The 26,839-nt window shown below is 44.5% G+C and overlaps 1 protein-coding gene across 1 annotated transcript in view; it reads left to right on the top strand.

The window, feature by feature from the left end:
- The window catches only part of AR (androgen receptor), a 455,147-nt gene that overhangs the window by 188,782 nt on the left and 239,526 nt on the right, over window positions 1-26,839 (top strand). The gene's annotated exons all lie outside the window — the stretch shown is intronic.

Raw genomic sequence — 26,839 nt, 5'->3', positions numbered from 1 at the left:
CTGCAGTCAGGTCTTTGTAGGTAATAACACTGATGTGTATTTGGATGGCTCTTGCCATTGGAGAAATACAGCAGGATATCATTCCCTAAATGCACCTAAATAGATTACTTTATACTAGGGGTGTGCACCGGACACTTTTCGTGTTTTGTGTTTTGGTTTTGGATCTGGATCTTTCTTCGTGTTTTGGATCTGGATTGGTTTTGCCAAAACCACCCTTCCGTGTTTTGGGTTCTGGGTTTTGTGTTTTGGATCTGGATTTTTTCTTAAAAAATAAAAAAAAACCGCTAAAATCACATAAATGGGCCTTTTTTTGTTCCTACGCTATTAATAACCCCAATAACATTAATTTCCACTCATTTCCACTCTATTCTGAACACCTCACACCTCACAATATTGTTTTTAGGCCAAAAGGTTGTACCGAGGAAGCTGGATGACTATGCTAAGCGACACAAGGGGGCGGCACAAACACGTGGCCCATCTAGGAGTGGCACTGCAGTGGCAGACAGGAAGCCAATCAGCGTTATGGTGCCCATTTGCATGTAGCACGAACCCGGGAGATCCGTGCTACATGCATCTGTGTGATTGGCACAGAGCAATGACAGGTCCGTGAGACCCGTCTGTGCTGCTGTGGTAAAAAAAAAAAAAAAAAACCTGTGTAAAAAAAGAAAAAAATGGCGTGCACCCCCCCAAAAAAGAGCAACCAGCCCCGGGCATTAGTAACCCAGTGCTGGGTGTGCTTAAATACAGGGGACAAACGACGTAGGGGTCCCCTGTACTTAAGCACAACCAGCACCGGGCTAGTCAGAACCAGCGCTGGTTGCCAAAATACGGGGGACAAACGACGTAGGGGTCCCCTGTATTCTGCGCAACCAGCTCTGGGCTCTGATCCGGTCCTGGTTCTGGAAATATAGGGGACAAAAAATGAGTAGGGTTCCCCTGTATGTTCCAGAACCAGCACTGGACTTTTTCTAGCGGGGGGCTGATGCCACAGCCAGGGGAGCCCTTTCACCGGGCCCCCCAGCCGCAGCATCAACCCTGACCGCTAGTCAGCCCAGGCCGGGGATCCCTGGAGAGCTGGGGACCCCCCCAATAAAGGGGTCACCCTCTCCAGGGCACCCCAGGCTGATAGCCCGGGGCTATCCCCGCCACCCCTGGTGGCGGTGGGTGGCGGGTTGATTGTGTGGTGTGGTGTAAATAAAGAATATCAAACATTGTCTTTACAAGTAGAACTGCAAGTCCCAGCTAGCCTGCCCCGCATGCTGGTACTTGGAGAACCACAAGTACCAGCATGCAGGGCATTAAGGGCCCACTAGTACCTGTAGTTCACCTGTAAAAAAAATGTTTAAAAAAACACAGGACACACACACCGTGACAGTATAAGTTTATTAAACATACATACACACACACACATGTACACATACTCACCTATGTAACCTGTAGCATCGGTCCACTTGTCCGGTAAAGTATCCCTAGGGGACCTGTGAAAAAAAACATACTCACCATCTCCTATGCGAGGTTCTGTCCTCTTCGTTCCAAAGTAGGCATCCCCGGACTTGGCAAAAAAAAAAAACGAAAACGCGATCCACGAACTTAGTACCGTTCTATAGAACGGTACTTCCCGAATGAGAGCTTAGCGGCGGGGTATCACCATGGAAACCCCGCTGCTAAGCGTTCATTGGCTGAGAGAGGTCATCTCCCGTCTCTCAGCCAATGAACGGCTCCCTCCATTGTAGTCAATGGTGGGAACCGCAGGGTAAACTTTAATAACCTTGCGGCTCCCAGCATTGACTACAATGGAGGGAGCCGTTCATTGGCTGAGAGAGACGGGAGATGGCCTCTCTCAGCCAATGAACGCTTAGCAGCGGGGTTTCCATGGTGATACCCCGCCGCTAAGCTCTCATTCGGGAAGTACCGTTCTATAGAACGGTACTAAGTTCGTGGATCGCGTTTTCGTTTTTTTTTTTTTGCCAAGTCCGGGGATGCCTACTTTGGAACGAAGAGGACAGAACCTCGCATAGGAGATGGTGAGTATGTTTTTTTTCACAGGTCCCCTAGGGATACTTTACCGGACAAGTGGACCGATGCTACAGGGTTACATAGGTGAGTATGTGTACATGTGTGTGTGTGTGTGTGTGTGTATGTATGTTTAATAAACTTATACTGTCACGGTGTGTGTGTCCTGTGTTTTTTTTAAACATTTTTTTACAGGTGAACTACAGGTACTAGTGGGCCCTTAATGCCCTGCATGCTGGTACTTGTGGTTCTCCAAGTACCAGCATGCGGGGCAGGCTTGCTGGGACTTGCAGTTCTACTTGTAAAGACAATGTTTGATATTCTTTATTTACACCACACCACACAATCAACCCGCCACCCACCGCCACCAGGGGTGGCGGGGATAGCCCCGGGCTATCAGCCTGGGCCTGGGGTGCCCTGGAGAGGGTGACCCCTTTATTGGGGGGGTCCCCAGCTCTCCAGGGATCCCCGGCCTGGGCTGACTAGCGGTCAGGGCTGATGCTGCGGCTGGGGGGCCCGGTGAAAGGGCTCCCCTGGCTGTGGCATCAGCCCCCCGCTAGAAAAAGTCCAGTGCTGGTTCTGGAACATACAGGGGAACCCTACTCATTTTTTTCCCCTTTATTTCCAGAACCAGGACCGGATCAGAGCCCAGAGCTGGTTGCGCAGAATACGGGGGACCCCTACGTCGTTTGTCCCCCGTATTTTGGCAACCAGCTCTGGTTCTGACTAGCCCGGTGCTGGTTGTGTTTAAGTACAGGGGACCCCTATGTCGTTTGTCCCCTGTATTTAAGCACACCCAGCACTGGGTCACTAATGCCCGGGGCTGGTTGCTCTTTTTTGGGGGGGGAGGACGCCATTTTTTTCTCTTTTTACACAGGTTTTTTTTTTTTTTATTTACCACAGCAGCACAGACGGGTCTCACGGACCCGTTAGTGCTCTGTGTCAATGACACAGATGCAAGTAGCACGGATCTCCTGGTCCGTGCGTGCATCTGTGTCATTGAAATACACAGCAGCACAGACGGGTCTCACTGACCCATCTGTGCTCTGTGTCACTGTCAATCACACAGATGCATGTAGCACGGATCTCACGAGTCCGTGCTACATGCAAATGAGCACCATAATGCTGATTGGCTGAGAGCCGTGACAGACGGCTCTGTCAGCCAATCAGCACTTTGCCCATTAAAGGCAAAGGCATTTTTTTTTAAATGGCCGCTCGAGGCAAAACCTCGAGATCCGACAGCAGATCTCGAGGTTTTGCCTCGGGAGAGGGATCCGGGGCAGACAGGGAGATCCGAGCTTGGGCTCGGATCGCCCCGGATCCCCGAAGTTCGGGTGGGTTCGGTTCTCAGGGAACCGAACCCGCTCATCCCTACTTTATACCACCTTTAGATCGCCTTCATTTTATTTGTTTTCAGCCCGCATGTTCCTTGAGCTACAGTTTGTTAAGAAAAATGTACCTAAACGGAGAAATGTATAGTTATATAAGTGTGTTCCACAGATTAGGACTGTACCCTCTTTGGTCACTGTGGCCATGAGGATGGCAACTGACTGAGCAAGCATCTGACCAGCAAGGATAGATCAGGTGTCTTGTTCAGAAAGCTTTTATGAATGTAACCTAAGCTTTTTCCTCTCTGATACGTACATCTCCTTTATTGTCATGTAAAGATAAATTCAGTTAGTTTCCCTGCACATGTGCATTTTCTTTAAGCGTTTAATACGTGTTCTTGAAGCCAATTACATGTACATTGACGTTGAAGGAGAAAGTAAACAGACCTGAACACACATATTTTGTAACCATCGTCAATTCTGACGATGTCTGCAACATTCATTAGTATTTCCGCTCTGTAAAACACAATTAAGTTCTATGGGAACATACATAGTGCACTCGGCTGCAGGGAAACTTTGAGACACGTTAAGAAATGAACTTTGTTAAAAGCAAGGACAAAACACAAGGATATGTCCATGCTTTTAATTAACACTATTTTTCATCAACAGTATGAACTTCAAGATGCTGTAGCTCTCAAGCAGAAATATCTGACTGTGCTTATCATTTAGAATTTTCTTAGTGTGGGTAAAGCCCTTACTTTTATTTATGAAAAATATTTATTCATTTGTTGCAGATTTATTATAGATAATAAAATTGTCATTTGTTGCATTATACAGTGTATTTATTATTCATGAATCGCTAATGTTGGCTCTGGACTGACTATTAGTATTTAGAATTAGATCTGTAAATTTTTATATACCTACTGAGTAACTATTATAACATCAAATGTGTTTACATTATATTTTAAACACGGAAATGTAGTAATGAATATTTGAAGTTGATATTAATTTAATGGTTTTCTTTTTAAATGTGTCATTATTAAGAAGCTATATTATTAATTTGCAATAATAGTTTGTATAAATCCAGAGACATATTAGAAAAACATACAATTAATAACTGTATGAACATAAAGATATGTATTTGTCTTCAGCATATATTACTGTTATACTGTCTTTTATTAAAATTATTCCTTTACAAATAAATTCCATATATGTTTATTTCTAGGTTTAGGTTAAAGTTAAGTTAATAAAAGGTAATAATGAAACAATTGGGTGAATTAAAGTTTCTTTGCTAACTCTAATCCAGCAGAATAGCATAGAGCATTTTATGACCAGCTCTCATGTTATGCCCCCCCCCTCCCCCCTATAGTTCTGTAATACAATGAAAGGTTAGGGGAAAACTGATAATAAGATGTATCAAATATGTCAGCAATGGCCAGACTTTTGAATCAGGTGATCTACAGGCCGAAAATCTTTTGTGATCTACCATGGTACATAGTGCAATACTTTTTAGGGCTCTGAACTAATGAAACATAAACTAACAATAAGGTACTATAGTGTTCTGTCTAGGTCCATCGCCGGACCTAGAGAAAGGTCACATCTGCGCGCCAAAAGGGGACTTGGCCAAGAAAAGGGGGCATGTCTTTAAGACGCGTCCCCTTTTCGTTACTCTTTGGGGCATGTCCGGCACTTACGGGCCCAACATCCATTCACCAGAGGTGACCGCTACAACACAGTGTTCCCCACCCGTGGGACACTGCGACCTGCTTGTGGGGACGGCACCCGCAGGCTGTTTCAGTGGGGGAGCCGCGCTGGAGGGTGGGGTGCTTTTTGCCCTTTAGAAATAGGGCAGGCTTGGCACCCGCTCAAACAGCCTAGCGGCTAAAACAGCCTAGCGGGAACGCTAGTATTATACACCGCCAGATGTTCCAGTACATTTCTGTTGGTTAGTAGAAATATAGATGCACACCATATACCCCTCAGACAGTCTACATGTTCATTAGGTCTCCCTACAGGCAGTGGCATCACAAGGTGGGTGAGGGCTGCACCTGGGTGTCACCTGCCAAGGGGTGACACCAAGGTGCAGGTTCCCCCTCAGTGACAGGAGCCGGGTGCTGCACTGTAGCATTAAGTGCAGCACTCGGCTCCTGTCACAGTGAGGTAGGTGACACTGATGCCCACACCTCTGGCTCTCCTCACTACCCCATTGATAATCACGGACCGGGGTTTGGGCTGTGAGGCCATGCCCCCTCCCAAGGCCATGCCCCTTCCCCAAGGCCACACCCCCTTTTCAGTGGCGCACGGCTGAAATGTATCCCTCCACTGCCTACAGGATCATCAGACCTCTTCACTAGCCCTCCACATGCCACCAAATTACCTGCAACATGCCCCCATATGCCACACAAACTACCCCCTAAATGCTATCAAACTACTTCCACATTATATTTTCTTTTGCTGCTGGAACCCAGCTCAGCTGCCAATCAAACACCAGAAAGGCAGGAGAACACACTCTCTACTACCTGCCCCGATTGGATGAATTCTGTGTTGTGACCTCCCTGACCATGCCATTGACTTATCACAGTCCACTCCCACTGTCCACTCCAGGGAGTGGCTGCGTACACACCCTGTATTTCTTGCCACTGGACGGAGAGCTACTTGGTTGATCCTGCCAGTAGCATATTCTTGTCTTAAAGATTAAGCCATGCACTTGTAAGTATACATTGCAGGGGCGTATCTATAATGGGTGCAGGGTGTGCAATGCACATGGGCCGCTGGGTCCAAGGGGGGCCCGTACCGCATCTCTGCACCCATATTATATAAAATGTACATCTCTGAGGTCCCACGTCGGGTGTCTTAGCGCTACACAAAACGCTGGAAAATGGCCGCCATGGGCATTTTTCTGGCCTTTTGCGCATATGCAGTGAGGAAATCGCTAGGAAAATGGTGGGCGCGCCATTTACCCAGCGATCTGCGCATGCGCAGTAGACTCTGGGCACACTCTAGTGCCCAGAGTCTACTGATGCTGCGGTGGCCGGCCAATCACATCAATTGGCTGCTGGCCGCCGGGGAGAGAGGAGGGGGCCCCAGACGGGGAATACACACGGGCCCCCTCCTCTCTTAAGATGCCCCTAACACATGACAGTACAGTGAAACTGTGAATGGCTCATTGAATTGAACAGAGGTCACACAGGTTTAAACCCTAAATCTCTGCATCTGTCTTTCTGAGTCCCAACCATGCAGGAGAAGGAGTTCCTCTCTCTCCCTCCCTCCCTCCCAAACACATGGGGTCCAGTTTTCTGCAATGCAAGAAGAGATCCTGCAGCGCTGCAGAAGTACTCTGACACCACCAGTGGCAGTAGTGAATATTTTCAGAACATGGGGCCTGATTCAGAGGCACTCGCAAAAAGCGAGCGCTCGCTCTGAATCAGGGCGGGCGCTTGGTTTTTAAGTTGTGGCCTCCTGGCCACTCGCATAGCTGTGGGTTACCACTTACAGCTTATGCGAGCGGCCATGATGATGGTCGCGATGGTCAAGGCCATCGCGACCATCGGGCTTGCGACGAGACCCTTGTGGTAGGGTCTCGTGGCTGCAAGCCCCAGAGAGCTCACTCCCTGACATCACTGGTGATGTCAGTGAGGCCACCCACAAACGGCAGGCGTTCGCTTGGGAACGCCTCCGTTTGTGAAGCCATGCATACAAAAGGTGTCGAGCAGTCGATCAACATCGACAGCCACCGCTTTTGTAGTGAGTCCCGGAGCAAGCGCTTTTTGTGCTCGCTCCAGGGCTCTCGCACGCGCAGTGAAGTGCGCACTGTCCCACCATCGAACCGGTTGCGAGCGCACATCGCTTGCGACCGGGTATGAATCAGGCCCAGTGCCCGGAGCGATAAACTGACCATCTGTCGCTGTGCATACCCCGTACACATGCCACTGACTTCTGACAGCGGACAATTGACCGCAATCTACCGGTCAAGTGGCCGCAATCAACCGTACTCTGAAGTGTTTGAAATATGCATCTGTTTGGAATCTTAACCTGGACGTAGCAGCCTTAGGTCAGTCACAGGTCTATTTATTATCTATAGGTGATAGTACTGTATTTGTTTTTACAACTCATCGCAGTGTTAGAAAGCTTTCTGTTGTCTTCATTTTTCAAACAAATATCAGAAGTGTTAACATTGTTCTTAGGGCTCTATCCGATTGTCTGCGATAATCTCAGGGGTGCAAGTTATCGCGACAACAGACGAACTTGACGGCAGCCCGAACTCGCATAGGGCTCCGAGCAAAATTGTGCAAATTTGGGCTCTGAGTCAGCCACGGGGGGTGCAAGATGAGGTTCCGTTGCCAGCGTTTTAATGCACAGCTAATTGGATGGATCCCTTAAGCTGGCCACACATCTAAAGATTATCTGTCCAATCAGCCAACTAGTTGATTGGTTGGAATGAAAATCTGGTAAGATATGAAAGCAAATGACAATCAGCAATTTGCTCCCAAACAATGGGAAATGGACAAAAACTGTTTGTTAAATGTTTGATCTAAACTATTTGTTCAAACTTGTCTGAACGACCATTTTCATCTGTTTTCTGGCATTTAGGAGCAAGTTGCTGATCATCAGTTACTCCCTAACGTTACCAGACTTTCATTCCAACCAATCAACAAGTTGGCTGGTTGGATGTAAGTTGGTCTAGTGTGTGGCCAGCTTTAGTTTATTAAATAAGCCTGTTATTGAGAACATGGAATCCAATTGTGACTGTAGTGTATGAATGGGGTGCCTGTTTGGTATGTAAACCCGATTAGATCTAAATACGTCATGAGCATCTTGTATTTGTATATTTTACGTTGCATCTGCTTGTATAAACAGACCTCCTTAGGGGTGTAATGGCATATGGATTTTTAAAGCAGGAACTCCTTGCCTGAAACAGGGTTGTGGCCTCATGGGGAAAGGGAGGTGTCACCATTTTCAGCAATTGCAGAGATACTGGGCTGCCCCTTTGCGTCACCCCCAAATTATGGAGAGCAGCAGTGGGCAACTCCCCCTCCCCCATAGAAAAGTGGGAAGGTTGTGAGGTATGGTAATGGTGATGCCCATAACTTCATATATTGCTGATCTAATTTGTTATCTTGTTTGAGCTAGTGCAGAGGTATTCTTAATTTATGCTGCCCATCCATTAGATGATTAAACCTAGCGATGGTGCGATAACGACGGTCGTTATCGCTCCATCATTTGTTATTCGCCCACAAATCAGGCAGTAAAAGTTAAAAATGACCAGCGATGCGCGCACCCGCTGGTCGTTTTTAACATCAATCATCGCCCGAACATGACGGTCAACCTGATGACCGCCGTCAGGTTGCCATGTTCGGGGATGATTGATCTGCATACACTGAACGTTCAGTGTATGCAGTTCACCTAGCGGGAGACGACGGTGTCGTAATCTTGCCGTCATCCCCGCATCGTGTAATGGATGGGCAGCTTAGGCCTAGCTGTTATTTAAAAAAAAGTCTAAAGGTGCATATACACGGTACGACCTGTACCACCAACGACATGAAAAATATATTTCAGTGAGTCATCCTGCCACATCTCTGAACAGGCAAAGTTGACAATATCGTCCAGATTGGCCTGCATGTACGGACGATCATAGATATCGTTAACGTTCATGCGAGAACGCGCATCGTTGGTCGTTCACTGAATAAAAAATTAACGATATGATTTATATATCGTTGAACGATATCGTTATCATTCATATCGTAACGATATATCTGTCATGTGTACGCACCTTTAGTGCTTCAAGTTTTAAGGTGCATACACACACAACGATGTTAGTAATGAACGATTTTCGTTGAACGATTTTCGTTCAGTTTCTCCCTTGAAAAAGTGAACGAAAATAATTTTACAAAGTAGTGGGTTACTTTACATAATAAATGATTTTCTGTGTGTTGAAGGAAAAACGTTGCAACTTCTATTGAAAATCGTTCAGTTGGCCAGTCTGACTGAACTAAAAACTACAATCGACAAACGTGAACGCGCATGAACGATAATCGTTCATTTATCGTTTTACACTGAACGATTTTTGGAACGAATGAACGATAACAACGTTGTTATAGTTAAATCGTTCAAAAAATCGTTGTGTGTGTGCGCACCTTTATAAATATATTTAAACATTTTGTTAATAGCTTCATTTGTCATGTGTCATAATGTTAAAATAATAAAGTGCATGTATCGAGAAAAACAAAAAAAGATATATTGTAAATAATGTTTTAGAAAGGACACATTCAAAATGTATATTTAGACCATACTTGCATTTTGTGATTCCACTTTCAATATTTGCATTTTGTGATTCCACTTTCAATATTTGCATTTTGTGATTCCACTTTTAATATTTGCATAATGGGATTCCACTTTCAGTATTTGCATTCTGGGATTCCACTTTCCACTGATATTTTTGCTACATGTCTTTTATTTTTGTACATTAGAATAGAGATTACTCGTTTTTTGTGCTCGCTAATAATTGGATATGCTGTGTATAATTATGCCATTATTAGATTTCTTATATGCTCAATTTTGTTTTTCAATTTCCAATAATCCGGCATATTGCCGGCAGCATGGACATTGTAATTAGAGATGTGCACCAAACCATTTATACTGGTTTTGATTCTAATTCGTCGTCTAGTTTCGGTTTTGCCAAAATACAGTGACTGGGTTTTTGCTTTGGCTTTGGATTTTTTCCCAAAATTTACAAAAAAGCTAAAATTACATAATTTGAGCATTTTTTGTTCCTAGAGTATTATTAACCTCAATAACCACAGCTCACAATATTGTTTTCATCCAGTTTAGGCCAAAAGGTTGCACCGAGCTAGCTGGCTGACTAAGCTAAGCAACAACAGTGGGCAGTACCACACGTGGCAGTTTTAGCTTCCAACATGGCACATCAGGAAACAAATGTTTTCATTTATCAAGAGGCCTGAGGGAGATGGAGTATGTATGTAGTTGAAAGCAGGGAAAGGAACACTTGATTCATAGTAAAATTAATTTCATTTTTTGATTCTGAAGCAAATTTTTGAGAGAGGAGGGGAGGCATTTACGAAAAAACATTTACTCATTCACATCAGTCCTTGCCCCAGCTGAGTTTTGATGGTTCCAATTTATTTTAAAATCAAAGGGTCATGCAGGAGATGCTGTCTGTGGCCATCAAAAAATCTGGACATTTCTGTCATTCATCAACTGTATGTAGAAGATTCCAGCGGCTGTGGCAGTTTAACTTCCAACATGGCACATCTAGGAAACAGAGTGGCAGCAACTTTTCATTAATAAAGAACTAGATCAGTGGCCACAGGGAGATAGAGTATGTATGTAGTGGAAGGCAAGGAAAGGAACGATTGATTAGTTGGTAAATGTAATTAAATGTTTTTATTCCAAAGAAAATTTATGAGGGAGGGGGAGATCTTACAGGATCTGAGCCCCGGCTTGGGTTTTCCTGCCAGGCTTGGATTCAAATTCGAAGCAAAACGTCATCATCCTAGCATTGGATTTAACAGGTTTTGGATTTGATATAAGTCCCTCTCGCAGTGATTCGGGTGCCATTTCACACAGAACTACTGGAAGGAGAGCTCACACTAGACTGCCAAGGCAGAAATTAATTAATAATTGCAACTGGGCGAACATGTCCAATGTCATAATTTAGTTAAAATGAAAGGTGCATGCAGGAGATGCTGTCTGTTGCCATAAAAAAATCCTGACATTTTTGGCATTCATCAACTGCATGTAGAAGATTTCAGTGGCTATGGCAGTTCAATTGCCAACATGGCACATCTAGGAAAGAGAATGGCACTGCAGTGGCAGAGAGGTGGACAGTTTAATAAACTACAATAATATGTTTGTCATCTACACAAAAAGACAGTCAGCAATGCCCCTATCAGCGCATAATGCAAAGACAAGAGGTGCAAGATGGAATTGTCCTTGGGCCCTACCATCGAAGGGAGTAATGCCGGTGTCGCACCTGCCCATTTTGATTCTTGAACTGTTGTGTTGCAATGTTTCATAGATGTCCTATATTTTTTAAACTGCCATGCATTTCTGTTTGTAAACGCACAGTCTGTTCTATTGGCTTAGTGGTTTTAATTTTTTTTTACACCTCTTCTCCATCTGAGTGATAAGGTCTTGCATCGTCATGAGAGGCAATGGAAGATGCCTCACTGACACTTGCAGAACCACCAGTCATAAATAAAGGCCAAGCCCTCTGTCTTTCCTTGCCACTGCGTATGGTGAATGGCATGTTGGCAATTTTATGTTTTTCTGCACCACACTTTCCCTTTATTAGATGTGTTTTTTCTTTAGCACTGCATATTGTTTTTTCTTATTTTAGATGCCCTGACTTAGAACCCCTATGCCCTTGATCATCGGCTTTAGTAGATGACGTTAAAGGACTAGCATCATTATCATTACATGTGGCAGCAGCTGCAGTGACAGTATTTGGTTGCTCTTCTCTAAACGGAACGTTATCCATTTTTCAATTCGCAGATCACTATGTGGCTTATATATGCATGTAAACAAAGCACACCAAACAGTACAAACAAAACATTTATTTTTTTGATATCACAGCTCTATTCCTGCGTGGACTGGAGCCGCAAGGCTTTTTGTCGCAGGAGCATCTCTATTCATATAGCGTGGAGTGGAGTCACAGGGCTTATATATGCATGTCAATGTCTTACTGATGGACACAGCACAGCCAATACAGCAGAGTACAGCACAGCATATAGCAGCATGCACCCCCTAGAAAACATTGACTAAGCATCACAGCCACTTGTGACTTGACTTGTGAGTCTGGACAGCCTATACAGCAGAATACAGCACAGCATACAGCAGCGTGCACCCCCTACACAAATTGACAAAGCAGCACAGCCACTTGTGACTTGTGAGTGTGGACACAGCCTATACAGCAGAGTACAGCACAGCATACAGAAGTATGCACCTCTATACACATTGACTAAGCAGCACAGCCACTTGTGAGTCTGGACACAGCACAGCCTATACAGCAGAGTTAAGCGCAGCATGCATCAGAGTGTCTGACAAGGAAATGGTGCCGAGTCCCATCGGCGGCACCTTATATAGAATCCAAAACCCGCGAGAATCTGATGCCATGAGGAAGAGTTGGGAAGAGAGTAAGAAATAGCAAGTGACTGTATACCTGGACAAACCATGTTGTAATGCAAGGGGTGCAAATGCACACATTTCTTTTCCATGTGGGGTAAATAGTAAATACTGTACAAGTTAAACAATCTAGCGCTCACGTTATTGTATATGGTGCATTGTGATTACAATTTATATTTGATATACAAAGGAACTTGTTAAATAAGATGATGTGGCCAGCTCACACACCCCCTGCGAGGTATGTGTATTTATTCGCTAATTGTAAGTTTAATATGATATTGATAAAAATAATCCAATAAACAAAATATATAGTTTTTTTTTATTTTTGACCTTTAAATTAATTTTTTAATTTAACTCATTTGAATATGACAGGACAAACAGACCAACATAGACAACATGGGAAAAGGCAATGGTGGGGAGAACGAAGAAAAGGAGGGGTGGGAGAGTGTGTGTGGGGGGGGGAATAAATGTGGGAGCGCAATAAAATTAAAAGTATTATAGTTCAATGTCAATAATGATAAAATTAGATAAAAATGTTCCTTCAAGAACAGTCCTAGCGATCCGCTTGTTATAAAGTTGCCAGAGTGGATAACCGACAATGTATCAAATATATGTTGAAATAAAAAAGTTTAAAAGTTGCCAAAACAGTAATTTCCTATCCAATTAGGCACATTCAATATTATGTTTAAAAGTTGATGTCTTTGAGAGAACCGGATTCATCCACTGTTGTTGTAACTGAGCTGTCAGCCCTGCAGTTGCTGACAGTTTTCCAAGATGCCGGTTTGGTGAGGAAGATAAGTATCGGGCTAGCGCTGTTACATGTTGCGATCACTGGCAGCATGTACTGTATAGCAATCCCTGTAGTTGTGACTAAGAGGGATATCTGACGGCGTTGCTGGAAGGAGTGCTGGAGAGTCCAGGCAACGGGTACGCCGCTGTCTCTTAGCCATCCGTCACGTCCTTAGCGCCGACAGTCTTCCCTGTTATGGCACACAGATCTGATTTACCTTCACTCGCGGTTCGGACTTGGATGTTGGTCGTCCTTCAAGATCCGCCTTACGTCTATCTGGGGGCTGGGTGATGCCGGTAATCTCAGAGTGTTGTTGCGGGAGGCTGTGATGTACAACGTGTTTCTGCCATCCTCGGCGGCATTTTTCAAAGATATGCTTCATTTATGTGCATCATACTTGCCTACTTTCTGAAAACTAATTTCAGGGAGAATATAGTTGGAAGTAGAAGGCGCACAGTTGAGGGTGCATGTCTTGTTCCACCCAAAGGGCGGGTCTAGCTCCACCTATGTGCCTATGCTTAAATGCTTGTTGCAAAATATTTCTATATACCATTAGTGACAATATATTTTGGGAACTTTTGCAAGCATTAATACTAACATTACTGTACTGTATTTCTTGTTTGTAACTATTCGCTGTGCTATTTCCTGAGAGTTGCGGCTCTGTTTCTCTCATGGACATTTGGCACAGACGTCTGAGAAAGATGACATTTTGTCTGTATAAGATGGTGGTTTGCCTCATTTTGAGATCGGAACTTGGCGGGAAGATCCGAGCCATACCTGAACCGCACATCTCTAGTTCTTCTCGCTCAGCACAATATACATGACAAATGTGATGCCTATGCAATCAATTCCAAATGCATAATTATAAGCTTCCATTAAGTGTTTTTGACTATACAGATACTATAAAAGCATTATTAAAGCCCATTGCCATTGCTGCCCCCTCCCCACAAACACATTTTTTATGAGGCTTACTATGACTTGCATATCTATTAGTAACTCCTGTTCAGAGGTCCTTTAGCATATATAAAATGTGTCTTGTGAGTTCTTATTTGCAGTGCTCATCTACAATTCTAAAATATATTTTTTCTTTTTTTATGGATGTTGGCAGTGTTATTTTGATTATCTAGTATAATGCATATGTACTGTAATAAGTGTTGTGGTTGTAAGTCTGCACTTACAGTGAAGACGGTCTATCAGACATACTCCGTAAACAGACCAGATTCTTTTCTCTGCGGTTTCCACTCACATGTTTTTTTTCTCTCAGTACCCAATGAAAGGTTAGCACCAACTGCGTTTTAATTCCAGGGACCTTAACCTTTTCTTTGAATCTCCCACAAGGATTTTCTAAAACTCTTGAGCCGCCAATGCCTCAGAATTCAGTATCTGTAATGAGCCTGGCACTGCACAGTGTCTCCTTTTTGCATTTAATGTAACTCTAGAGCCACAAAAAGAGCCTTGAGCTCAGCTTCACGCTATGATTTACTATGTATGCACTACAAATATATATAATTTTTGTTGTGTGTCCTGGTGATGCACTGCTTACTACATGGAGACTAATGGGTGGTACCAGGTAATAAATTAAGGGATTTTATCCAACACCAGCTTCCATATTATGGCAGAAATAACTGCTGCAGAAATGATTTTGTTTTAATCCAATTACTTGCCAGGCTCTGTGAGGACTAATAATCCGCTCAGGGTGGTGAGCAGTATGCAAGGCATATCGCTGCAATGAGAATATTTATTTGGAAACTAGCTCGAACATGTGAATCTTGTGGCTCATAATTTTGTCTAAGCATGTCTTTCAGATTCAGGGCTGAAAATCTAGGATTCTATTTATTAAGAAAAATGGAAAAACTTATTGAAACTTCTATTCCCAAAACGCCATATACATATTTAGCATGGATGCCGCTGCTTCTGCTGACATATAAATCACCAGTAATCAAACTACAGTCCCCTTCCTAAATACACTGAGAGGGAAGTGAAGATTGAAATGCTTTTGAAAACAGAACACGCTTCATACACTATTTTGTCAGCAGGATACATGTTCCTTAATGGATTTTATACAGTGTGTAAGCCTCTTTCAACATGGCATGATTTAGTTGCTACTTTATTTTCTGTTTCCTGCTGGTTGAAATACAAACCAGCAGAGACTAATAATGACATTACTTGAGTTCTGTAATTTAACTTTTTTCTGCTAACAGAAATAACCAGTTATAGGGTGCGGCATAATATCTAGTGGTGTTGTTATTGGCTATGTGATCATGTGATGTTTTGGGATTTTCCGTGATACCTTTTCCAGAGTATTTCAACAGTGGCATGATACTCCACACAGTCCAACCATTACTTTCATGCCATTGTACGGGTCAGCCTACATGTTTAAAATAATACCCCTTTTACATTGCAAACCCGACTCTGACCAGGGATTTTGAACACAACTCAGCTGCGACCTGGGTCAGACCTCTTTCACAGTTCACCATCAACCCGGGTTTTTACCAGGTTGGTCCCGTTCACACTGAACCCGGGTCAGCCCTGTAATCCTCTTGCTCTTTAGTCACTACGAGGTCGTAGCTGAGATTGACAATTCGTGCCATTTGTGGGTGGTTACAGGGGAAGGTGCTTGTGAACGGGGGTGTGGTGGTGCGGACGCAGGCGTGGTTGACCTTTAAAAAGGGCATTTTAAGGGCGTGCATATATTACTGAGCGAGTCATCACACACGTCATCTCGTTGCAATAACGATGCTACTGCTCGTAGTGCTAAAGGTAGCCCAGGGTCTACCTTTAGCATTGAGAGTGCTGGGGATGGTTACTGCCTCAACCGATGTTTGTAGGCAATTAACACTGTAACAGGTGTTAATCGTGCTGACGTAGGTTGCCGCCTGCGACCGACTCTGAATTATGCCGTAGAGATAGGAGGTGTGCTTTCATTGTTGTGGGTGTTTCTGCGCTTACGATGTGCGTTGCGACTGAGCGCTCGTTTTGCATATTCTCGATCACTTTGGGTGCTAGAGATCGCTCCTGAGCAACCGCCTCTGAATGAGGTCCTCTGTTCTGAGCTCAATTTGCACTGTAAAATCCTCCCCCTCCTTCTCCCCTCTCTGCCATCACATGACACGCTCAGTCTGAAGGGGCTATTTATTGTAGCAAAACCATGCAGAATCATTTGTTCCCACATGGTTTAAGTAGCATGGCAGTTTATGAAATGGCTAAAATGTCAGAGATAACTTCTGTGTAAAGTAACGCTGCAGATCACATACATCATTATTCTCAATAGGTACTGTGATCTAGGCATTTTACCTAGATGGTGTTAGCCGTTGTGACCCAATGGGAAGAGCATCACCAGAGGATTACAAGATCCTTCCCTCCCAACGTTTCATGTGCATATTCATGATTATACTTAAGCAGTGTAAGAATAGTAGGGATGTGCACCGACCCCCGTATTTTTGTTTTGGATCTGTATCTCCTCGTGTTTTGGATCTGGATTTGGTTTTGCCAAAACCGCCCCTTGCGTGTTTTGGTTTTGGATCTGTATTTTTTCAAAAAAAATTATAAAAACAGCTAAAATCACATCATTTGGGCCTGTTTTTGTTCCTACAGTATTATTAACCTCAATAACATTTATTTCCAGTAATTTCCAGTAAATTTTGACCACCTCACAGCTCACAATATTGTTTTCATCTAGTTTAAGCCAAAAGGTTGCATCCAGCTAGCTGGCTGACTAAGCTAAGCGACAGCAGTGGGCGGCACTAACATGTGGCATTTTAGTTTCCAACATGGCCGAGACTGGCATTGCAATGGTAGACAGGATGGCAGTTTAATAAACTATATGACCTCTAGGAAGTTTAAAAACCAAGAATGTTTTCCTTAACTAGATTGATTAGATTTTAATTTATTTATTTTAATGTTTTGATATCTTTTTTTACATTTTTTTTGTGAATTGATTAGATTAATTTTATTTAACTTTTTTTTTTTACACTGGGGAAGAGCACCCGTGAACGAGGCAGCAGCCCCTTGATGAACAACACAGGCAGCACCCCTTTTTTAGAGACAACAAAGCACCCCTCCCGAATGCAGACAGACCACCTGCAGTGCAGAGTCACAAATACGTGGACGATAAACTGCGGTCTGGCCGGCAGTGTCACTAAATGTAAACAATAATAGCACAGCTAAGTTGCTAATGCACACACAAAAAAATTTTTTTTACACTGGGGAAGAGCACCCCTGAATGATAGGGCACCACCCTGGACAACACAGCACCCCTTTATGGACTACAGTCCTATCATGATGGACAGGACAACAACACAGCAGCAGCCATAGTTAATTGACAGGACAAGTGACACAGCAGTTGCAGCACCCACTGAAGGAAGCCCCCCTTTATAAACTGCAGCCTAAGCCCCTTTATGGACAACACAGCAGCAGCCTTCAGACCAAGACCCCGACTGGACACACATACTGAGTGACAGACAGTGACTACACGTCTGCTAGCTTCTCTCTCCGAGGGAAAATGGCGCAGATCGCGAGGACCTTTATATAATCCAAAACCCGTGAGAATCCGACAGCGGGAGGATGACGTTTTGCCTCGTTTTGAGATCCGAGTCACGCGGGAAAACACGAGCCGGTCTTGGATCCAAGTCGAGATTTGCAATGTTCTGATGGGTCCGGTTCTCTGAGAACCGGACCCACTCATCTCTAGTAGAGAGCTTTACATAGGAAGTCCTGCATTTTCCATTATACAAAATAAATAAGTAACAAGAAATATATGTGCCTAGCAGAGAAAAATAACCTGTTCATGAAGACATTCCTCCAATAAATAAACATCTGTATGAGAAATCCCATATTTCTAGACAGATTCCACCTAATTCTACCTTCCTCTTTGATTTTCTGTGACCAACTGTCTATCCACAATCTCCACAAACCTACCTGAAGCTCAGCATGTCCAAAATGGAATTCTCCATTTTCCCTTTTCCCATTGTCACTCCTGGCCCCCAATTCTCCATCAATTTCACCAACATTATTTCTTCAATCTCCCAAGACCACTGCTTAGATATAATCCATCAGAGATAAGATGGAACCTGGACAATAGGAAGATGGCTGGATCCTGCTGATCCTATATACCTGCCCCCAGGTAATCTCCCTCCCCTACATTCTGTAAATGACCCCCCTGTCCTTACACTCCTCCCTGCCAACTTCTACCCTCCCATCCCTGATCCACTATACAGGTATTCTAATAAAAAAAAACCTGGATGCTTACATATCCTCCTACTTAATTTAGTACTCATATACTTAAGGCAACTGAAGGGGAGGATAAAAGAATAGCAGAGATGGCATGTGGGGGGGATGGATTGCAGGGAGGATGAGGGGATAGGTAACAGGGTGGACAGAGGGAAGAGCTGGATAGCATGGAGGAGAGAAGTAGTAGGTAGCACTGGAGAAAGATAGGACAAGCCTTTAACTAAATAGACTGCATTACTATTTTGTTATAAACAAATAAAAGTATATTTAAATGTTTTCCAATGTTAACTGGGCCTGTGGCTGTTGAACACGTGATCCAAAATGGCTTCTGCATCATTGGGAGCATGGTTAGCGGTAGCGTCATCATCCCGCTGGGACTGTGGGGGGGCTGCTGCTCAGAAGAGCCAGGCGTGTGGTGACCTCTGGGCTTGCAGACCTGCCGGCAAGGAATGGACAGACAGTGCGGCATCCATTGCGGATTGGAGGCAGCCACTGGGAAGCTTAGCAGGGATTTCTGGTACTGTATATATTGTGGCTCCTGGCGGCTCAGTCGGAGGATGAGAGGGTCCAAGCTGCTTCAATCAGGCACCTGGGAGGAGAGGAATTCCTGCCGGACCTGGGCAGGTGTTTGGGAAGTGCGCTGTCTAGGAGCAGGGTACAAGGGAAGAAGGGAAGAGGGAGAGTGGCTGGGAGGGTAGCAGGAGATAGGGAAGAGTGAAGAGTGCCTGGGAGGGTAGCAGGAGATAGGGAAGAGTGGCTGGGAGGGTAGCAGGAGATAGGGAAGAGTGGCTGGGAGGGTAGCAGGAGATAGGGAAGAGTGGCTGGGAGGGTAGCAGGAGATAGGGAAGAGTGACGAGTGGCTGGAGATGGCAGGGGACAGGAGAGAGGGATGTGGAAGATAATAGAAGGCAGGTAGAGGAAACAAAATGATGAATAGGGGTGAGAGGAATGGCCCAGGGAGGCTGTGCTGGAGAGGAAAGACAAGGTAAAGAAAAGCAGATAATAGGAAATAAAACCAAACATACTCAGCCACTCTGTGGTGTCCCTGCTGGGTGCACGATTGCTGCTGTATCTCGCTGTATCCCACTGGCTATCCCTGCTGAATCTCTGCTGTATCTTTCTAAGCGACTTCAGTGGTGGGTGTATGTGGTTGCCTCGGAATCGGTATGAAATACAGACAGTTGAGATCCTGGCGGTCAGAATCCCAACTCCGGGATCCCAACAGGGTTAACATATTGACACTTGTTGGTCGGTATGCTAACCCTCCCCCTACCCTAACCCTCCCTCTTTGGTGCCTAACCCTAACAAAAAGAGCCTTCTGAATAGATCACCACCCTTAATAGCTGGGAAACGCGTTAAGGACCAGGGATATCCTGTTCCTGTGCATATCTGTAAGGTCTGCACAGCCGCTCATAAAAACCTCCCGTCTACCAGCCGGAGAAGCATCGACATTAAGCATACTCCCTCCCCTGGAGCAACAGCACCTCACATCACCAGCGTGTCCTACAATACCATGAAAGCGGGGAGTACACAGCCCTTACTGACTCAAATAGAGGAAGCGGTAAGATTTAAATGAGGGAGATGGAATAATTCCTCCCAAGACTATGTAATGTTCTCTAATGCCACTGTATACTGTGGACTGCTGGTCTGGATATTGCGATTGCCATTAAACCAGGCTTGCCTACCCTCCCGATTTGGCCTGGAGCCTCCCGATTTTCGGGTGTCGCTCCCGGCCCCCCGGAAAGGCAGGCAAGCCTCCCGGAAGCTTGCGACCCTCCCGACCTCCCCCCTGAAAAAAATGGAAACCCCCGCAGCGGGGGGCCCGGTGACGCGATTCGCGCAGAATCGCGTCATTGTGGCCCCGCCCCCTGCTTCACAATGCTGAAAATAACAGCATTGTGAAGAGGGGGCGGAGTCACGATGACGCGATCGTGCGTCCCCGCCCCTGTCCCCAGTGTGCCACCAAATGGCCGCCCCCTGGCCGGCCCCGCCCCCTGCTATTAGCCGACAATCAGCTCCCTCCCGGAAGGCTGGAGCTGATTGTCGGCAAGTATGCATTAAACCTAAAGGGAGGTTGAGCATATGCTACAGCTGGCATTACTTTTTGGAGACAGTGGTTAATATTGACTTTTTTCGGCTAATTGAATTCTGTTTTAATATCAAACAAGGACACAAATTGGTTGCCCCTAATTGGGTTTTTGCAAGGTGGACTCTTTTTTTTTTTTACTAGCATTTTCTATACACAAAGGAAGACTGGAGATTGAAATTTGTATTAGATTATTTAACAGTGTAAATTGTGTTATTATATATAACTTTGCAAAGTAATTTTAGATTTGTATGTGTATATACTGTATGTATATGTTATTAAATACTGATTCTTGTTAACTCTAAATGCACTCCTTGTTATTGAAAAATAAGTTTTTGGGGCCTATTCATGATGTTACGGGCGGACCCCGATAATTAACATTCTGATGCGCCACGGCTACCGGAGCAATTAATCATTGCTCTGGCGCGGTGACAGGTGATGCTGATGCGATATCAGCTGTCCGCGCAAGCTACTTCGTTGCTCCTTTTTGGAGCAGTGAATCTTTTTACTGCTCCTGTCGGAGCAGTGACGGGACTACGCATGCACGACCTACAGGTCACGCATGCACAGAAGAGTCCCGATATCCGGCGGAAGGAGCCAAACGGGCGGAGGGATCCGAAAGGATCCCTCATCGCAACCCGGACCTCCTTCCCATAGGAAAGAAGCGGGTTGCGATGCCGGAGCAGGGGCCATATGAAGATGGCGAATGCTCCCGCAGTCAAGCTCCGAAAATATTATATTTTTGGAGCTTGATGAATTCTGTCCCCATACTAGTATATAGGGACAGTGGGCCATTCCGCAAAAGGAAGGTAAGTAGGAGATATCTGTGATATCTCCTGCTTTACCTTCTTGATGAATGGCCTGATAACTTAGTTTTTACAATTGCAGGTGAAAATGTGCATTTTCACCTGCTTTTGTGAAATTTGTGTGATGAGGAATAGGCCCCTTAATCTCTTAGTAAGTAATGTTGTTGTAAAGGACGATAGGATGCTCTGTAAAATCCATAGGTCTAAGACGGACCAGCTAGTTAGGGGGCGCTGGATATTTGTTGCTGCGCAATGTGATAAAATAATTTGCCTGAAGGCGCTAGCCTGCGAATTTGCGCAGATATGCTCATAGGGCCACAAATACCAATGGTTAAATCATGATAACAGGTCACCGCTCACGAAATTCCAGTGTTTTAAAAAAAAATGCATTGGGACATTAAAACTGACAGAGGCGGACTATGGAATCCATTCACTTAGAATAGGATCAGCAATCTGCGTGGCAGCGGCCGGGACATCCATCAGTGCCATAAAATTCTTGGTCGTTGGAAGTCTGGGGCTTATAAGGTTTATTTGCATGGTGAGAAATTGAATTGTTAAAGGTGCTTTCATGTTTGCAGCGTGTCTTTTCTGAAACCCAAGGACATATGCTTCCCACCGCTGTGGGTAAATGAAGCACTTTCCAATTGTACCCTCATATAAGAGGTTTTGTGGTTTTCACCTTTTTCACCTTTATATGTATCAAACCGATAGATCAATGTCCTTTGCATTGCAAAGAGCATTGATCTATCGATTTGATGTTATGCAAGTACAGGTTGAGTCTCCCATATCCAAATTGCTTGGGACCAGGGGTATTTTGGATATCGGAATATTCCGTATTTTGGAATAATTGCATACCATATTGAAATATCTTAGGAATAGGGCCCAAATCTAAACACAGAATGCATTTATGATTCATATACACCTTATACACACAGCCTGCAGGTAATTTTATACAATATTTTCAATAAGTTTGTGGCTCAAACAAAGTTTGTGTACATACATGAAATTCATTTATGTTTCATATACACCTTATACACACAGCCTATAGGTCATTTATACTATATTTGTAATAATTTGCGCCTTAAACAAAGTTTGTGTACATTGAACCATCAAAAAGCAAAGGTTTCATTATCTCAGTCATGCTAAAAATATTCCGTATTTTGGAATATTTGGATATGGGAGACTCAACCTGTATTAATAACATACAAAATCTTTATTGCAGGTTTGGTTGCAAGGGAATGTCGGGTGTGGATTGTCGGCCACTCATATTTACTGGGCCAGCATTTATCAAGCGGCAGAAAAAGTTGCACAGCTGTGGGGAGAGCAGGTAGCATGGTTAGGTTTCAGAGGTATGTGGTGTGAGAATCTGCAAGGGGGGCTACTTAAGGCAGAGCAGACATGGGGCACACCAGACCAGTTAATGGTTTGGGAAAATGTAAAGGTATTGAGCATATTAGGGCTATAAGGGCAGATCTGTAATGGTTATAGACAGAATGGCCTATGGTGGTAATTGAGTGGTTAGAAATTGTTTCAGGGCTGAAGGTGGTGCAGCATTAGAGAGGGTCAGAAGGAAGGTAAATAAGGCCATATCCCTTTGGGGGGGAGGGCGGTAAGGCATCCTAGATTAAGGTTTGGGGTAGCTGGCCTCTTTATGCAGGATGGTGTGCATTTGTTAGACACAGGTCTGGAAATGATTATAGAAGACATTGTTGAGGCCTGTGGTAGGGCCTTAGGGGTCGCAGGGGTGTCGAGCCTCGGTTCTGCGAACCAGGCATTGGCGGCAAGCAGTGCTACTCTGCGCCTCTAGTAGCGCAATAACGGCTGACTGGCACTTCCCGCAAATAAGCGGCGAGTCTCCACCTGGTCGTCATCTAAAGGATGGGCCAGTGCTAAGCCAATGGAGGAGAAGCGGTGACACATGTATCAATTGTGCAGGGGCAGGATGTATTTCCCACCCCAATTAATAAAATGAATAAGTTGAATATCAGTAGGGGGCTGTGGCCCGAGAGTAATCACTACTTTTTCATGCCACCCTTAATTACCATTTTTAATTTGATCAATACATTTGGCTGTGACCTCTTTTAAATAGCAATTCAGTTGTCTGAGTCTACATTTCATGCAAAATGTGGGTATTAAGCTAAGGTGATGAAAAGAATAAAACAATGGACGTCTTAAGTCACACAGTGGGAGAATTATCATAAGTGCTCCTTTTCCTGACACTTCTCTAGTTGGCGGGTGCATTATGCAGACCTCTCCCAAGCCCTACTATAGTAGAAGAGCTGGATTACTTTATGTAGCTCAGTCACTAATAGACTGAGAGTGTGCAGTCTAATGGAGGTCAGAGAGCTGCCATATCACATGGACTGCTACCAGACCCCAGTTTATCTTCTGCGGGCGGCTGTTAGTGGACCCCCCCATTCCAGTCCCAGGTATATTCGGAACCCAGTTATTCCTTGGATTTAATGTTTATAATTCCCAGTAATTCGGGATCCAAAAACTCAGGAATTCTCAAATCCCGGTATTGGAATCTCTACTCACATTCAGTCTCTCTTAAAATCCTGCTGTCTCAGTCTATGAAAGAGTATGTCCATTTCTTACTCAAGACGATCAAAAGATCTCATGGCTGTCCCCTACTTCAATCCATCCTTAATGCTGCTGCAAAATCGATCTTACTCTCTCAACGCTCCAAATCCTCTGCTGCAGTTTGTAAATCCTTACATGAGCTCTAACCACTCTCCAGAATTCAATTCAAAATCCTCACCGCAACTAACAAAGCCCTTAACAATACCACTCTTCCCAGTGGCAAACGCAGGATTTTGAAAGGGGGGCTACCGAACCAATGCAAAAACATCTAGCCACAAATAAATATATATATATATATATATACAACACATATATTATATATATATATATATATATATGTGTGTATATATATATATATATATATATATATATATATTGTGACACAGTCGGGATAGGGGTCCCTCTCCTGGGGTAGATGGACTCCCTCTTTACACACACAGCAGCCGTAGAAACAGGACACAAGTCTGGGGTTCTCGTACAAACTGGTCGGCGCCAGTCTTTATTGTGCCAAATGAATATAACAAATCATAAACCAAAATCCTAGCCCGTCTGGGCAATATTTAAACAGTAGGTACCCTCACTACCAGGACGGTAGGGCCTACTGCCCACACTGTCAAAATCAGCACATGCACAGTACTTACAGGGCTGTCATAACAGTGTCTCTGGACATGCTAGCCTGCATGCCTACTTCCCCACGTGTGCGACACTCAGCTAGCTACAACTGAACACAGCTTATATCAGCCAGTTCCAACTGTAAGCCCTAAGGAGCCTGCTACCAGGCTGAAAGCATCCACACCCACACCCCCAGGACCCAAACCGGCTTTTCCAAAAGTCGATACTCTGGTCTGCTTACAAAACAGACTTCTCCTGGGGGGTTTTAGAACACAGGCCAAAAACCTAAGACAAATGTACCTGCCATTGACCATTTTACCAGTGCTTCTATCACTTATCCCCCCCCTTTGTTTCGACCTGTGGGGTGGAACAACCGCAGCCCCCAAACAATGGACACGTGACAAAGCATCTGCAGTGGCCAGCTGGCTTCCTGGCCTGTGTTCTCCCGTAAATTTAAAGGTTTGTAATGCCAAGAACCATCTCGTTATTCTTACATTACTGTCCTTGTTTAATGACATCCACTTCAGAGGGGCATGGTCAGTGATCAATCTGAACTTTCTTCTCACAAAGTAGTACCTGAGAGTCTCTAACGTCCACTTTATGGCCAATGCTTCTTTCTCGACCGTAACATAGTTTCTTTCATGTACATTTAATTTCCAGCTGACGAAGAAAATCGGGTGTTCTTCACCCTCTTTGCTTTGGGACAGGACCGCTCCGATGCCTACATCTGATGCATCGGTTTGTAGAACAAACTCTGTCAAAATCAGGGGTCATCAGAACTGGTTGGGTACATAATGCTATTTTTAACTCCTGGAAAGCGTTCTCTGCTTCAGGTCCCCATTCCACCATGACTTTCTGTTTGCCTTTGGTAAGGTCAGTCAGTGGGACTGCAATGGTGGCAAAATTGGGTATAAACCTCCTATAATACCCAGTGATCCCTAAGAAGGCTCTCACCTGCTTCTTATTCAGGGGTCATGGACAGTTTTGGATTGCCTCAGTCTTATTGAGCTGTGGCTTTATCAAACCTCTGCCAATGGTGTACCCAAGATATATTACGTCTTCCATGCCCAGACAACACTTTTCTGCCTTATAGATGGAGTCCAACACTGCTTGTACTCTGGGCAAGTGAGACTGCCAATCAGGACTATGGATGAACACATCATCCAGATAAACCACAGCATACTGTCTATGGGGCCTTAGAATCCTATCCATCATTCTTTGAAAGGTAGCAGGTGCCCCATGTAGCCCAAAGGGCAACATCTTGTATTGAAACAACCCCTCTGGTGCAGAAAATGCTGTCTTTTCTTTGGCATTCTCAGTTAACGGCACTTGCCAATACCCTTTGGTTAAGTCAAGAGTAGTTAAATATCTGGCTGTCCCAAGCCTTTCAATTAGTTCGTAGACCCTAGGCATAGAGTAGGCATCGAATTTTGACACACTGTTCAATTGCTGGAAGCCATTGCAGAATCGCACACTCCTGTCGGGTTTTGAAATGAGCACAATGGGACTTGACCACTTACTATGCGATTCTTCAATTACATCCATCTCTAACATTTTTTTCATTTCCTTCGACACTGATTCTCTTTGTGCTTCTGCTAACCTATAGGGCTTTAGGTTAACCTTTACCCCTGGGTCAGTGATTATGTCATGTTTGATGACCGTGGTTTTCCCTGGTAGGTCAGAAAACACCCTATTTCTGATCAGAAATTCCTTAACTTCCTGCTGTTGACTGGCTGACAGGATTTTTGCCACTGTCACTTTGGGTACAATGGTCCCTGGGTTTACTGGAGGGGCTCGGACGGCTGACAGTGCTGCTCTATCCTTCCAGGGTTTTATAAGATTTACATGGTATATCTGTTCTGGCTTTCTTTTCCCTGGCTGGTAAACTTTATAATTGACCTGCCCCACTTTACTTTCTACTGTGGGAACCAACACCAACACTCTGTCCCCAGGAGCAACATTGCGTAAGCGAGAATTGTGGTTGTATACCGTCTGCTGTGTCTGTTGGGCCTGTTCCAAGTGCTCTCTTACTATCGACACCACAGCAGCAATTCTTTCTTGCATTTGAGAAACATGCGCAATAACTGTTTTATACGGACTGGACTCAATGTCAAGTAACCCCCTTGGATGTCTCCCATACAATAAATCAAAAGGGGACAACCCTGTGGAGGATTGGGGAGCCTCTCAAATGGCCAACAGCAAATAAGGTAACAAGTAATCCCAATCTCTACCATCTTTGTCCACTACTTTC

Source organism: Taudactylus pleione, unplaced genomic scaffold, assembly GCF_031769625.1.
Source record: "Taudactylus pleione unplaced genomic scaffold, aTauple2 ptg000352l, whole genome shotgun sequence".
Taxonomy (NCBI): domain Eukaryota; kingdom Metazoa; phylum Chordata; class Amphibia; order Anura; family Myobatrachidae; genus Taudactylus; species Taudactylus pleione.
This window is presented reverse-complemented; position numbering and strand designations above follow the sequence as displayed.